Source organism: Felis catus, chromosome B1 (genome assembly GCF_018350175.1).
Source record: "Felis catus isolate Fca126 chromosome B1, F.catus_Fca126_mat1.0, whole genome shotgun sequence".
NCBI classification, from domain to species: domain Eukaryota; kingdom Metazoa; phylum Chordata; class Mammalia; order Carnivora; family Felidae; genus Felis; species Felis catus.
Window position 1 is genome coordinate 26,847,603 of NC_058371.1, and position 12,369 is coordinate 26,859,971.

A 12,369-nucleotide genomic window follows, 5' to 3' on the forward strand; every position below is an offset into this window, starting at 1 on the left:
CCTTATATGACCACACAAGTTTAAAGCAGCTCTTAAACCCGGTCCCCTCTTCTCCTTACACAGTTTGTTTCCCACATGTCAACAAACGTCCTCTACTTGAAATCATCTCTTTATTTGCTCATGGTTATTTTTGTCTCCCACTAGACCATAGGACAGCAGTCTGGCCTGTCCTGCTCACTGCGGTTTCCCTAACCTACACTCATATCTTCTTCATATTGTGTTCTCAATAAATATTTGTTGTGTGAGTAAATGCTCCCACTGTAATACGTTCTATACTGTATCACTGCTTCTGACGTGAGCCAACATGGTTTCTAAAGGCACAGAAGAAGTACCTAGATCAATTTTTTTTAAGTTTATATATTTTTGAGAGAGAAAGTTAGAGACAGAGTGTGAGTGGGAGGGAGGAGGGGGCAGAGGAGGGAGACACAGAATCGAAGCAGGATCCAGGCTCTGAGCTGTCAGCCCAGAGCCTGATGTGGGGCTTGAACTCACGAATCAAACCGTGAGATCGTGACCTGAGCCGAAGTCAGACACCCAACCGACTGAGCCACCCAGGAGTCCCGATCCACTTTTTTTAGTAATTTGGATTCTTGGGCCCCATCGTAGGCTTTATTGCTGTGCCATTGAAGGCGTCCTGATCTTTAGAGTCCAGCAGTGGCATGAGTAGAGGACAGCATTTAGGTTGATGGCATTTGGGTTCAGTGGTCTTGTGAGTCCTTTGTTTCATCAGACTAAAAATTCTTGAAACCACCAGATTGCAGTTGTTGGTGGAAGTGGAGAGGGGATGGAGAAGCTGAACCCTGTGGCATGAGCCTATCCGACTGCTGAAAGTCAAGGTCCAGTCTGACCCACTTGGGTAGCTGAGTGATTCTGTGACTCACCAGGGTGCCCATTAGCTCAAGGAAACTTCTTTCCCTCACATGTCCTTGAGCTCCATGATCCAGAAATCCTTTGCCTTCCAAGCCAGCAGCCACGATTTCAATTTGAATTAATCACAATTAAGGCATTTTAATTTGAATTCAATGTGTTAAAATTAAAATGAAATAAAATTAAGAATTTCATCCTGGAGTCTCACTGGCCACATTTCAAGTACTCACGGACCACATGAGCTGGTGGCCGCAGTACTGCACAATGTCCTTCCATCATTGCAGAGAGTTCTTTGGGGCAGAGCTGGTCTAGAAAATGGGTTCCAGGGGCAGTTAGGGCATCCACCTGCTCATGTTACCGCCTTGAATGCCAGTCTTGTCAGTCCTCAGTGCAACTGAGCTGTATCTTGGTTAAGCAATAGGTCTCGTGAGGCCTGGGAATCTCAGTTGAGCAGGTAAGAAGCTGATGAAAACAGCTTGTAAAACCCTGTGCCAGCAGACTTGCCCACACACAGAGGAGACGCACATTTTCACAGAGACCTACCATTGTTGCCTCAGAGGACCTGGAGGAGAGCACATCTCTGGACCTGGGAATGTCTTTCTCCTAGCTTGCTCTCCTTGAACTCTGAGTCCAAGGTCACTCAAGGGAATATCATCAGGATTTGTTATGGAACTGTCTCTCGGGTTACATTCTCTATGTAGAATGTGAGATTGTCCATCACGTTAAGGCAGGGGAAATAACTTATGCTTTTATATTGTCTCCCCTCAGCATTTCACATACAGATGATAAACACTAGCACTTAGTCTAACTTGCATTATAATTAGTTCTGTACATAGTTCTCTTTGTTTGCTCATGAGGCTCTCAAGGGCAAGGATAATATCTTATTCCCTTCCCTGCAGCATTACTATGCATAATGCATAATTGTTTTTATATGTATATTCATTAGGCTGAGTGGATAGTTGGACGAATGGATGGATGGATGAACGAATGGTTGGATGAATGATTGGACGGATGGATGGACCGACTCAGACCCGCAACTGATAGAAAATGCCATGTTTCAGTAATAACCTTTCTGGCGATATATCATTTCTTGTCTCGGGACGTCAGAGGAATTAAGCATTGTCCTTGCTTCTGAAGATGGGGAGACCTAGCCTCTAAGTCAACAATGAGTGGATAAACGAGGGAGATCTTTTCTAATGTCATCAGAGCCTTCTCTTGGGATTTCATCAGAAAAGCCATTTACTTTTCCTTCTCTCTAGTAGAAAGCCCAGAAGAGCAAATGTAGCTCAAAAATCATGTATGTGCCACATGAAACATTCAGATTCCCGGAGCATTTGTTGTTACTCTTTTAAAACCCCAGTCTCGAATGCGGATTATAGACTGTTGACCATTCCACCCTCACATCTTGTCTCTGAGGGAGAAGAGAACGAGGCTGCATGTAGCACAGCACGAGGCACGTGAGATCACAAAACCGGACACGGGTCAGCTCTTAGCCACCCAGTGTCCTGGGGCACGTTGATTCTCTCCCAGTTGTCTGCCTGTGTCTGGGAGGCTGGGACTCTAATGGGAAATCCGACAGTGCTTATTCGGGACAATACGAGCAGACCGTTTCTCCCTCTAGCATCCTGCTTCATGTATTGGTTGTTTTTCCTCTTTTGTAAACCTCTCTGGTTATAAAAATAATTCATTTTCATTATGGAAATACAGAAAGGTACAAAAGGATTACAGAAAAGTAGAGGGAAAACTAAAAATGCTGGAGCCCTGCCACCCTGAGTTCACTGCTGCTTATAATTTACTCTATTTCCTTCTCGTCCTGTATCTATACATGTATGACACAAATACATACAGCTGTATCTTTTTGGGGATAATTGAATCATGTTCACACTTTATTTGGTTTTGATATTTAACAACACATTACTAAAAGTGTATCTCCATGCCATTAAATATTTTTCAATGCAAAATAGTATATAGTAAAAAAAATAGTAATAATCCTTTTCCCCTCCCCCAGATGTATAGGCTATAACTTGAAATGCTATTTGGGAGGGAAGTTTACAGTTTTAAGTTCCTATATTAAAAAAGAAGAAAGGCTGGGGCACCTGGGTGGCTCAGTAGGTTAAGCATCCGACTTCGGCTTCAGCTCAGGTCATGATCTCACAGTTCATGACCTTGAACCACGCTTCGGGTGAGCTCGAGCCCAGCTCTGCACTCCTCTCTCTCTCTCTCTCTCCCCCTCCCCCCATCATGGGAATTCTCTCTCTCTCCCTCTCTCTCTCCTCCTCATGGGAATTCTCTCTCTCTCCCTCTCTCTCTGCCCCTCACTCACTCATGCTCGCTCTCTTTCTCTCTTCTCTCTCTCTCTCTCTCTGTCTCTCTCTCTCTCTCTCTCTCAAAAATAAATAAATAAGGGGTACCTGAGTGGCTCAGTCCATTAAGCATCCAACTTCAACTCAGGTCATGATCTTGCAGTTCATGGGTTCGAGCACCACATCTGGCTTTGTGCTGACAGCTCAGAGCCTGAAGCCTGCTTTGGATTATGTGTCTCCTTCTCTTTCTGCCCCTTCCCTGCTCACACACACACACTCTCTGTGTGTGTGTCCATCTCTCAAAAATAAATAAATGTTAAAATAAATAAATAATAAATAAAGTACACTGAACTTCATAGTTTAAAAAAAAAAGAAAGAAGAAAGGGTAAAAATTAACAGGTTAAACATCTAATTTAAGAGGTTAAAAGAGGAATAACAGAATTAACAAAGTTCCAAACAGGAAATTAAAGCCATCAACACAGAAATGCTTTAGATTTTTCTCTTATATCTTTTTTCCATTCTGTGCTTCGAACCTTTTGATCCTTATGTTTTAGCTGTGTTTCTTGTTAAAAGAGCTTTTAAGTAGATATTTTAAATCCAGTCTGCCATCTTTGACTTTTAATTTTTTTTTAATGTTTATTTATTTTTGAGAGAGAGAGATGGAGCTCAAGTGGGAGAGGGGCAGAGGGACAGAGAGACACAGAATCTGAAGCACGCTGCAGGCTTTGACTGTCAGCACAGAGCTCAACTTGGGGCTCGAACTCAGAAGCCGTGAGATCATGACCTGAGCTGGAGTCATATGCTTAACCAACTGAGTCACCAGGTACCCCCATCTTTGACTTTTAACAGAGGCATTTAGTGGGTCTTCATTTAAACAGAATCACTGAAATATTTTCTTTCTTTATCTTATGTTGTGTTCCATAACTATCTCCAGATCTCCGCTCATATTTCGCCTTTTTTGAGGCTGATTTCCTCTCATTTATTCCTACTACTTTGTAAGTTATAAATGTACTTCTCTTCTAGAGCTTATCCAGGACTGTTGACAAGCATACTTCACTTATATTCTAAATTTAATTAATAAGTTTCCTTCCTTCTGCACATTCTAGTGACATTAGAGCACTTTAACCCAGTTATCCCTTCCAATTTCTCTGCTATTGGTCCTGTGTATTTCAGTTCTATTGCCATTGTTTTATACAGTCAATATTGTTTGGATTCACTCATACATTTGCCACTTTCTTGGCTCATTATGCCATTTTTCCTCTCAATATTTATACACAAGATAACTTCCCTCCACTTCAAACAAGTCCTTGGAATTTCTTTTCATCACAGCCTGTTTTTTCTTGCCCCAAAATGCCTTTACTTCATTCTTGTTCTTGAACGGTATTTTCCCTGTACATGTGGTTTGAGATTGGTAGCTACTTTCTCCCAGCATATTAAAAATGTTTCCACTGTCTTCCAGCACCCATGGTTGCTATGAAGAAGTCAGTTGTAAATCTGTTATTCCTTTGTAAGTAATGGATCTTTGCCTGCTCTCTAGATTTTCCCTGGCTTCCGGGTTTTAGCCCTATCTGGGTGTACATTTCCTTCTTTCTTTTTCTTTTTCCCTCTTTTGCAAATCCTGCTTGGGTTCCTTGAGATGCTTAATTCTGAGGATTGGAGTCTTTTGTCAATTCTGATCATTTCTCTTTATTTCTCTGTGAAATAGACAAACTGCTGGTCTGCCTTCCAGTTTTCTAATCATTTCTTCAGCTGTGCTAAGCCTCTCTGAAACCATCCATTGAGGCTTACAGAAACCATCGTAATGTTTTTCATTTCTAGAAGTTCTGGGTGGATAGTTTCTCAAATCTGCTTGAAAATTTTTGTAATTTGTTTTGTCCCTCGCTTATATTAATACAGCCGGTTATGGGCTGAAATGTGTCTCCTCAACATTAATCTATCTAAATCCTAACCCCCAGTGTCTCAGAATGGGCTGAGTGTATTTGGAGGTGGGCGCTTTATTCTTTTTTTAAAGTTTGTTTACTTATTTTGAGAGAGAGAGAGTGCACACAAACAGGGAAGGGGCAGAGAGAGAGAGAGAGAGAGAGAGAGAGAGAGAATCCCAAACTCTGTGCTTGGACAACACAGGGCCCAACGTGGAGCTTGTACTCACAACCGTGAGATCATGACCCGAGCCGAAATCAGGAGTTGGACACCCAACTGACTGAGCCACCCAGCGCCTCTGGGGATGAGCCCTTGACAGAGGCAATTAAGGTTAAATGAGATCATGGGGATGGGTTCTAATCCAAAATGACTCATGCCCTTATGAGAAGAGGAGATCAGGACAGAGACATACACAGAGGAAAGACTGTGCAGTCAGCGAGAAGATGGCCATCTACAAGTCCAGGAGAGACCCCTCAGAAGAAATGAATCCTACTGACACCTTGATCTTGGATTTCTAGCCTCTAGCACTGTGAGCAAATAAATACCTATTGTTTAAGCCACCAAGTATGTAGTACCTTGTTATGGAGGCCCTGGAAAGCTAATACAGACCCTCGATGTTTTTCCTTTAGATGTAGTTTAAACTACTTGTTTTATATTCCTTGGCTGATAATCTAATATCTGAGACCTTTCAGAAGCTGAATCCCATCTGTTGTTTTTTCTCCCCCAGTGGTATTATGCTTGTGGAGCCTGGTATCTTTGTGAGTTTTGTGATCTGTGCTGGTGAGCTCATATTTTTTGGAAGTTTTCTCAATGGAAATTCTTAGAGATAAATCTGAGAGGCTTCACTTTTCCTAGTGCCATGAGACTAGGGCTGCTTCCAGGCCGGAAGCGCCCCACCCATTTTCAACTTGAGTTTCTCGGGACTACTCAGGTAGTGTGATTTGAAGCTGGAAAATTACACAATGGTCTTGTGTTTATGAATAATCAAGGCGGAGATTTTGTTTCCTTCCTCAAGTGCTAAGATTGAAGGAAGGCGATATGCCTTGCTGTTTGGGGAGCGCTGGTGGTGGGGAAGGGGCTAGCATATATCTAATTCATGCTTACATTAAAGATACAACCCACTGGGGTCGCAGTTTTCTGGGTGAAGGTCTACTCGATTCTGTGCTTTGTGAAGGCCCAGGCATTTTCTCCTGTGGCCGGGCCACTGGAGCTTGACAAACCTTGCAGGATGAAAGTCATATAGTGTCTCGGTACCATGTTTCAGGAAGCAATGTACGTAAAGTCCTTGTCCATGCGTTTAATGTCTTGAGCCTGAACTCTCGCTTCACACAATCACCGGATTCTTTGGAGATCACGCATCCCTACCATCATCTCTCTAATCGCCTTTTCTCTGTTTTCTACACCCTCCTTTGCAAAAGTAAATAGAAGAGCCATCTGTCTTGGAAGATATCCTGGCTATACTGTCTTCTTTCAGAAAGTGCTAGAAATAATGGCAAAATTCAAAGACATAACATAACCCAAAGCTGTGCGGAGAGAGGGCCAAAATTCTTGCATTTGCCACATCCCTAAAGGAGAGCCTGCCAACTCTTTTTTCAGGAGGATTGTTTGTTTGAAAAGCCTGACCCAGCATAGGAAATGGATCTCTTGCCTGGAGGCATTTTGAAGCATCATAACATAAGGCAGGTGGCTGAAAAGTGTCAACCCGCTTACCTGGCACTGCCTTTGGCTTCCCTGAATGCAGAGTTGGCCTCAATCTCCCAGCTGCTCACAGAAAGCCTATGGCATCCAGCAGAGGGTGAGGGAGGCGTAAACACTGATGAGTTAGCGGGCCCCAAGCAAAACTCTGACTGAGACACACTCTACTCCATCTGATGATTCTGTGGTTTTATATAAACCTTCCAGTGTGATTTATGATTAGCTTTTTATTTTCTTCCTTTGGAGATTGTCTTATGCAGGGAAGTCATAGGAACGGCATGACCCAAAGACCAATAGCCCCTCTTACTCAGGCTCATTGCCGACCAAAGCAATTTGTGCAGGTTTAAAAAAGAGTCCAGACAACAGGCACATCGACATACCTAATGACCTTCCTCATTTAGCTGTTGTGGCTGGACCCCTTTAGACAGCCTCAGGCAATCACAGGAGAAACTAAGCACATTTTCAAAGTCAAGTCTACAAAAGGCTGGAGTCTAGGTACTCCCCTTGGGCAAGGGCAGAAGTCAGCTATCCCCCCCCTTTATTACCAGCCCTCTGTGCCCCATGTTTTCAACAGAATAAATCAGGCCGTTAAACTCTACTTGCTTAATGGAAAGTAAAAGGCATAGAGGCTAAATATTACTTACGAGATGAAAAATCAGCTAGTACTGAGGAAACATTTAAGATGAGACCATTCTTTTTCTATTCATGAAAGTGGTCACGTGGAAATCAAGCTTAGGTTTAATATGAGCCTCAAGAGTCTAGAAAAGTTCACAGGTATTCTTCGACAAATGAAGAACTGATACATCTGACAACAGATGATGGAATAAAATGCTGCCTGTCTCTTTCCCTTTCTGGAAATGATATCTTACAACCCCCAAACCGTTCTGGAGACTCTCTGGAACTGTCTGAGTCAGAGTAACAAGAGGAAGGAAGACTAACAATCAGACCAGCACTTGTCACTCGATAAATATTGACTCTCCAGATCTAAAGTAGGATGCCGAAGTCCCTCAAAGTAAATAAAAGAACTCCATAAAACCCGACCAAGAGTGCTAGACTGGGGGCCATTAAGTTTAAATTCCTGGAGAGAACACAGAAGAAAGAAGGCCATTTCTATAGTGGTGTTCTAAAGTTTGCCACTTCCGAGTGGCAGGGACGTGTGCGGGTCCTAGGATGGAACCCTAGGCCAGAGCTACCAGGGCCTTCTAAGACCCCCACCCCAGCCCTGCTCACCACAAAAGAGAGGAAAGCCAAAAACTTGAAGTAGGAAGGTATTCAGAGCAGGAAGCCCAGAACATTTGTGCAGAAAACCTAAACAATGGTAATTATAAATAAATGTGAAAGCTATGCTTCATAACCTAAGGATATGATTAAAGCAAGCAGTGCTTTGAGGAAAATTTGTAGGCTTAAGCACTCAGCATTACTAAATAAAAAAATAATAATTGAAACAATGAATTCATTATTCAACTCAAGACGTTTGAAAAAGAGCACAAGGTAATTACAGAAAGCAAAAGGAAGGAATGAATAATGATGAGAGTTGAAATGAGTAAATTTTGGAAACTTAGATAGTTGGCAGAAAAAAAAATGAATCTGAAATAGAATGCTTTTTAAACAAAATAGATAAACCCTTAATAGCCCCCTTCCCCTAGATGGAAGGACAAAATGCAAATACAGAAAATTGGAAAGGAGAATCAGGAAGGAACGCAAAGATGGAGGAAATCTAAAGAAAATTCTATGTTCAACCTTTTTTTTTTCTTTTTTAAAGTCCCTTCCTTAAAAAGTGAAGGTTTTATTTTTTTTATTTTTTTTTTACATTTGAAGATCTAATTGGATTTATTTTTTTTTAATTTTTATTTTTTTTATATATGAAATTTATTGACAAATTGGTTTCGATACAACACCCAGTGCTCATCCCAAAAGGTGCCCTCCTCAATACCCATCACCCACCCTCTCCTCCCTCCCGCCCCCCATCAACCCTCAGTTTGTTCTCAGTTTTTAACAGTCTCTTATGCTTTGGCTCTCTCCCACTCTAACCTCTTTTTTTTTTTTCCTTCCCCTCCCCCATGGGTTCCTGTTAAGTTTCTCAGGATCCACATTAGAGTGAAACCATATGGTATCTGTCTTTCTCTGTATGGCTTATTTCACTTAGCATCACACTCTCCAGTTCCATCCACGTTGCTACAAAAGGCCATATTTCATTTTTTCTCATTGCCACGTAGTATTCCATTGTGTATATAAACCACAACTTCTTTATCCATTCATCAGTTGATGGACATTTAGGCTCTTTCCATAATTTGGCTATTGTTGAGAGTGCCGCTATGAACATTGGGGTACAAGTGGCCCTATGCATCAGTACTCCTGTATCCCTTGGATAAATTCCTAGCAGTGCTATTGCTGGGTCATAGGGTAGGTCTATTTTTAATTTTCTGAGGAACCTCCACACTGCTTTCCAGAGCGGCTGCACCAATTTGCATTCCCACCAACAGTGCAAGAGGGTTCCCGTTTCTCCACATCCTCTCCAGCATCTATAGTCTCCTGATTTGTTCATTTTGGCCACTCTGACTGGCGTGAGGTGATACGTGAGTGTGGTTTTGATTTGTATTTCCCTGATAAGGAGCGACGCTGAACATGTTTTCATGTGCCTGTTGGCCATCCGGATGTCTTCTTTAGAGAAGTGTCTATTCATGTTTTCTGCCCATTTCTTCACTGGGTTATTTGTTTTTCGGGTGTGGAGTTTGGTGAGCTCTTTATAGATTTTGGATACTAGCCCTTTGTCCGATATGTCATTTGCGAATATCTTTTCCCATTCCGTTGGTTGCCTTTTAGTTTTGTTGGTTGTTTCCTTTGCTGTGCAGAAGCTTTTTATCTTCATAAGGTCCCAGTAATTCACTTTTGCTTTTAATTCCCTTGCCTTTGGGGATGTGTCGAGTAAGAGATTGCTACGGCTGAGGTCAGAGAGGTCTTTTCCTGCTTTCTCCTCTAAGGTTTTGATGGTTTCCTGTCTCACATTTAGGTCCTTTATCCATTTGGAGTTTATTTTTGTGAATGGTGTGAGAAAGTGGTCTAGTTTCAACCTTCTGCATGTTGCTGTCCAGTTCTCCCAGCACCATTTGTTAAAGAGGCTGTCTTTTTTCCATTGGATGTTCTTTCCTGCTTTGTCAAAGATGAGTTGGCCATACGTTTGTGGGTCTAGTTCTGGGGTTTCTATTCTATTCCATTGGTCTATGTGTCTGTATTTGTGCCAAATTCTATGTTCAACCTTAAGCAAACGAATGTGAAAACCTAAAGAGTATATGAAGCTGAGACATTGTCTGGCTGCCAGGCCCACATAGTTTCACATGAGAATTATTTTAAATCTTTAAGACATAGAGCGTTCTAATACTTTAAGAACTTTTCTGGGAAAGGAAAGCAAATGCTTCCAAAGTCCTCTCCTCTAAAGCCAGCATAGTCCTGATACCAAAGCTTGGCAGTGATGGTGAATCATGCACACACAGAACTCACAAAAACAGCAGATCGGTTTTACTAATAAATCTAATGCAAAAATCTTAAATTAAATACTGATATGTTCCTTGGGATTTTCTTTCTTGCAACTGACACACTGTCTAACCTCTCCCTGACCGGAGGGGGAAAGGCAGCCCTATAACAAAAGAAAGAAACCATTAAACGATCTCAACAATACAGAGGGGCACTGTGGGAAAACTGACTCTTGAGCCTGACTTCTGGGTCAGAATCGGTGTTCAAAGCACTGGGTGGGAGAATATTGACTCAGAATCAAGAGGTGGACTGTAGGTCGCTGGGTTTTCCAAGTCACAGAAAAGCTGGGTACTGAGATGGCTCACAAACCCAGACATTGACTCTGTTTTCTCCAGCCAAGTAGATCTTTCTTTTGTGAAGGTTGATGTTCCGTTTAGGCAAATTCGTCCAACGTGATGACGCGAGCCTGTGCTACAATTCTACTTCCTGTCTGAAATTTCAGTAGGCTCTGAAGGGGGTCACTGAGAAGCCCAACCCCATAGATGAGAGAAGCAGAATGTGAGCTCTGAGGAAGGGGGGTGGGGATTCTGCAGAAGAATAAACATGGAGTTCATGAAGGGCAAGGAGAGACACAGCAGTCAGAAAGAAACCCAGTCACGACCGCTGGTGGCTGACAAGGCCTGCACCAGTGTGAGATTAGAGCCGAAGTCATTAAATGGTCTCCTGGATGCCTGGCTGACTGTGCTCCGTTTAATCCTCTTAGGCAAACGGGCCCTTCTTACCAGGCCTTGGACAGAGGCTCACACCGATTCGGGCCTGAAGTGCCGGCCAACTTTGGAAATTAGAGCAGGTATTGTGTGCGCGCTGGGAGTAAGTACATGAGTTGGTTTGTGAGGTGTGGAAAGCCAATTTGCTAATGGCACAGTCTTCCATGTAACTCCAGCCAAGCAGAAAGCAATGTAGGAAAAACAATCTTCAAGATAAGTATTCAGTGAGGTTTCACGGGAGCCAAGGAAGAATAACAACTCCAACCGCTACCTTCTCCCGGACTCTCTCTGGCCGACCAGGCCCCTGAGGGGAGGAAGAGGAGAGGTCACTCTAGTGCATGGCCTGTGGGACTTAGAGATTGAAACTGACCTTTTGAGGGAACAGGGCCAGGAGCTAGAAGCCGGCAGAGATTCCTGAGACGGGCTCCTCTGCTTTCCAGAGGATTCCTGTCTCAGCTCAGTGAGCCACAGCAAGCTGCTGCTGGGTGGTCAAATGTCAGAAAATGGGCTGAAAGTCAGTCTGGGTGCGAGACAAGACTTTCAGTTGATAGAGTATGTGGAGATCTTCCTGAGTCATTTCCTTCCTAATTAGCTGTAAAAAGAAGGGACAAAGGTCAGCTTTTAATTATGTTAAGGTCTCAAAAGTTCTGAGATCAGTTTATTCATGTAGACGTGTGGGCTGATCATCCAACATATAGAAAACTTTTTGTTTTAGATTTGCCACCTGAAAAGTTATAAAACAATGTTACCCAAAAGAAACGTAATGCATCAGGGGCGCCTGGGTGGCTCAGCCAGTCAAGCATCAGATTCTTGGTTTCAGCTCAGGTCACGATCTCACAGTTTCATGGGTTCGAGCCCCGCATCAGGCTCTGTTTGGGATTCTCCCGCTCTCCCTCTGTCCCCAGCTCATGCTGTCTGTCTCTCAAAATAAATAAAGAAACTTAAAAAAAAAAAAAAAACCAGAAATGTAATGCATCAAGTGGAGTTTTAAATTTTCGAGTAGCCACATTAAGAGGTTAAAGGGGGCGCCTGGGTGAATCAGTTGGTCGGGCATCTGACTCCTGATCTCCACGCAGGTCATGATCTCACTGTTTGTGAGACTGAGCACCACGTTGGGCTCTGTGCGGACAGCACAGAACCTGCTTGGGATTCTCTGTCTCTCTCTCTCTCTCTCTTTCTCTCCCTCTCTCTCTCCCCCTCCCCCACCAGCAATCTCTCCCTCTCTCTCTCAAAATAAATAAACTTTTTTTAAAAAAAGAGGTGAAGGAATATGAACTTTGGGTGCTAACGAAGTTACTGTGAGTTCATCAGCGGTAACAAACGTACCATTCTGGTGTGGGGTAGCC

The 12,369-nt window shown here is 42.9% G+C and overlaps 1 protein-coding gene across 4 annotated transcripts in view; it reads left to right on the top strand.

The window, feature by feature from the left end:
- The window catches only part of ERI1 (exoribonuclease 1), a 321,125-nt gene extending 309,353 nt beyond the window's left edge, over window positions 1-11,772 (top strand). Inside the window, exon 19 of one of the 4 annotated variants that reach the window (XR_006596383.1) lies at window positions 11,020-11,772. The gene's annotated coding sequence lies outside the window, so the exon portion shown is untranslated. The remainder of the gene's footprint in view (window positions 1-11,019) is intronic. The other 3 variants (XR_006596384.1, XR_006596385.1, XR_006596386.1) reach the window with 3 other exon arrangements.
- Window positions 11,773-12,369: the final 597 nt, after the last annotated feature.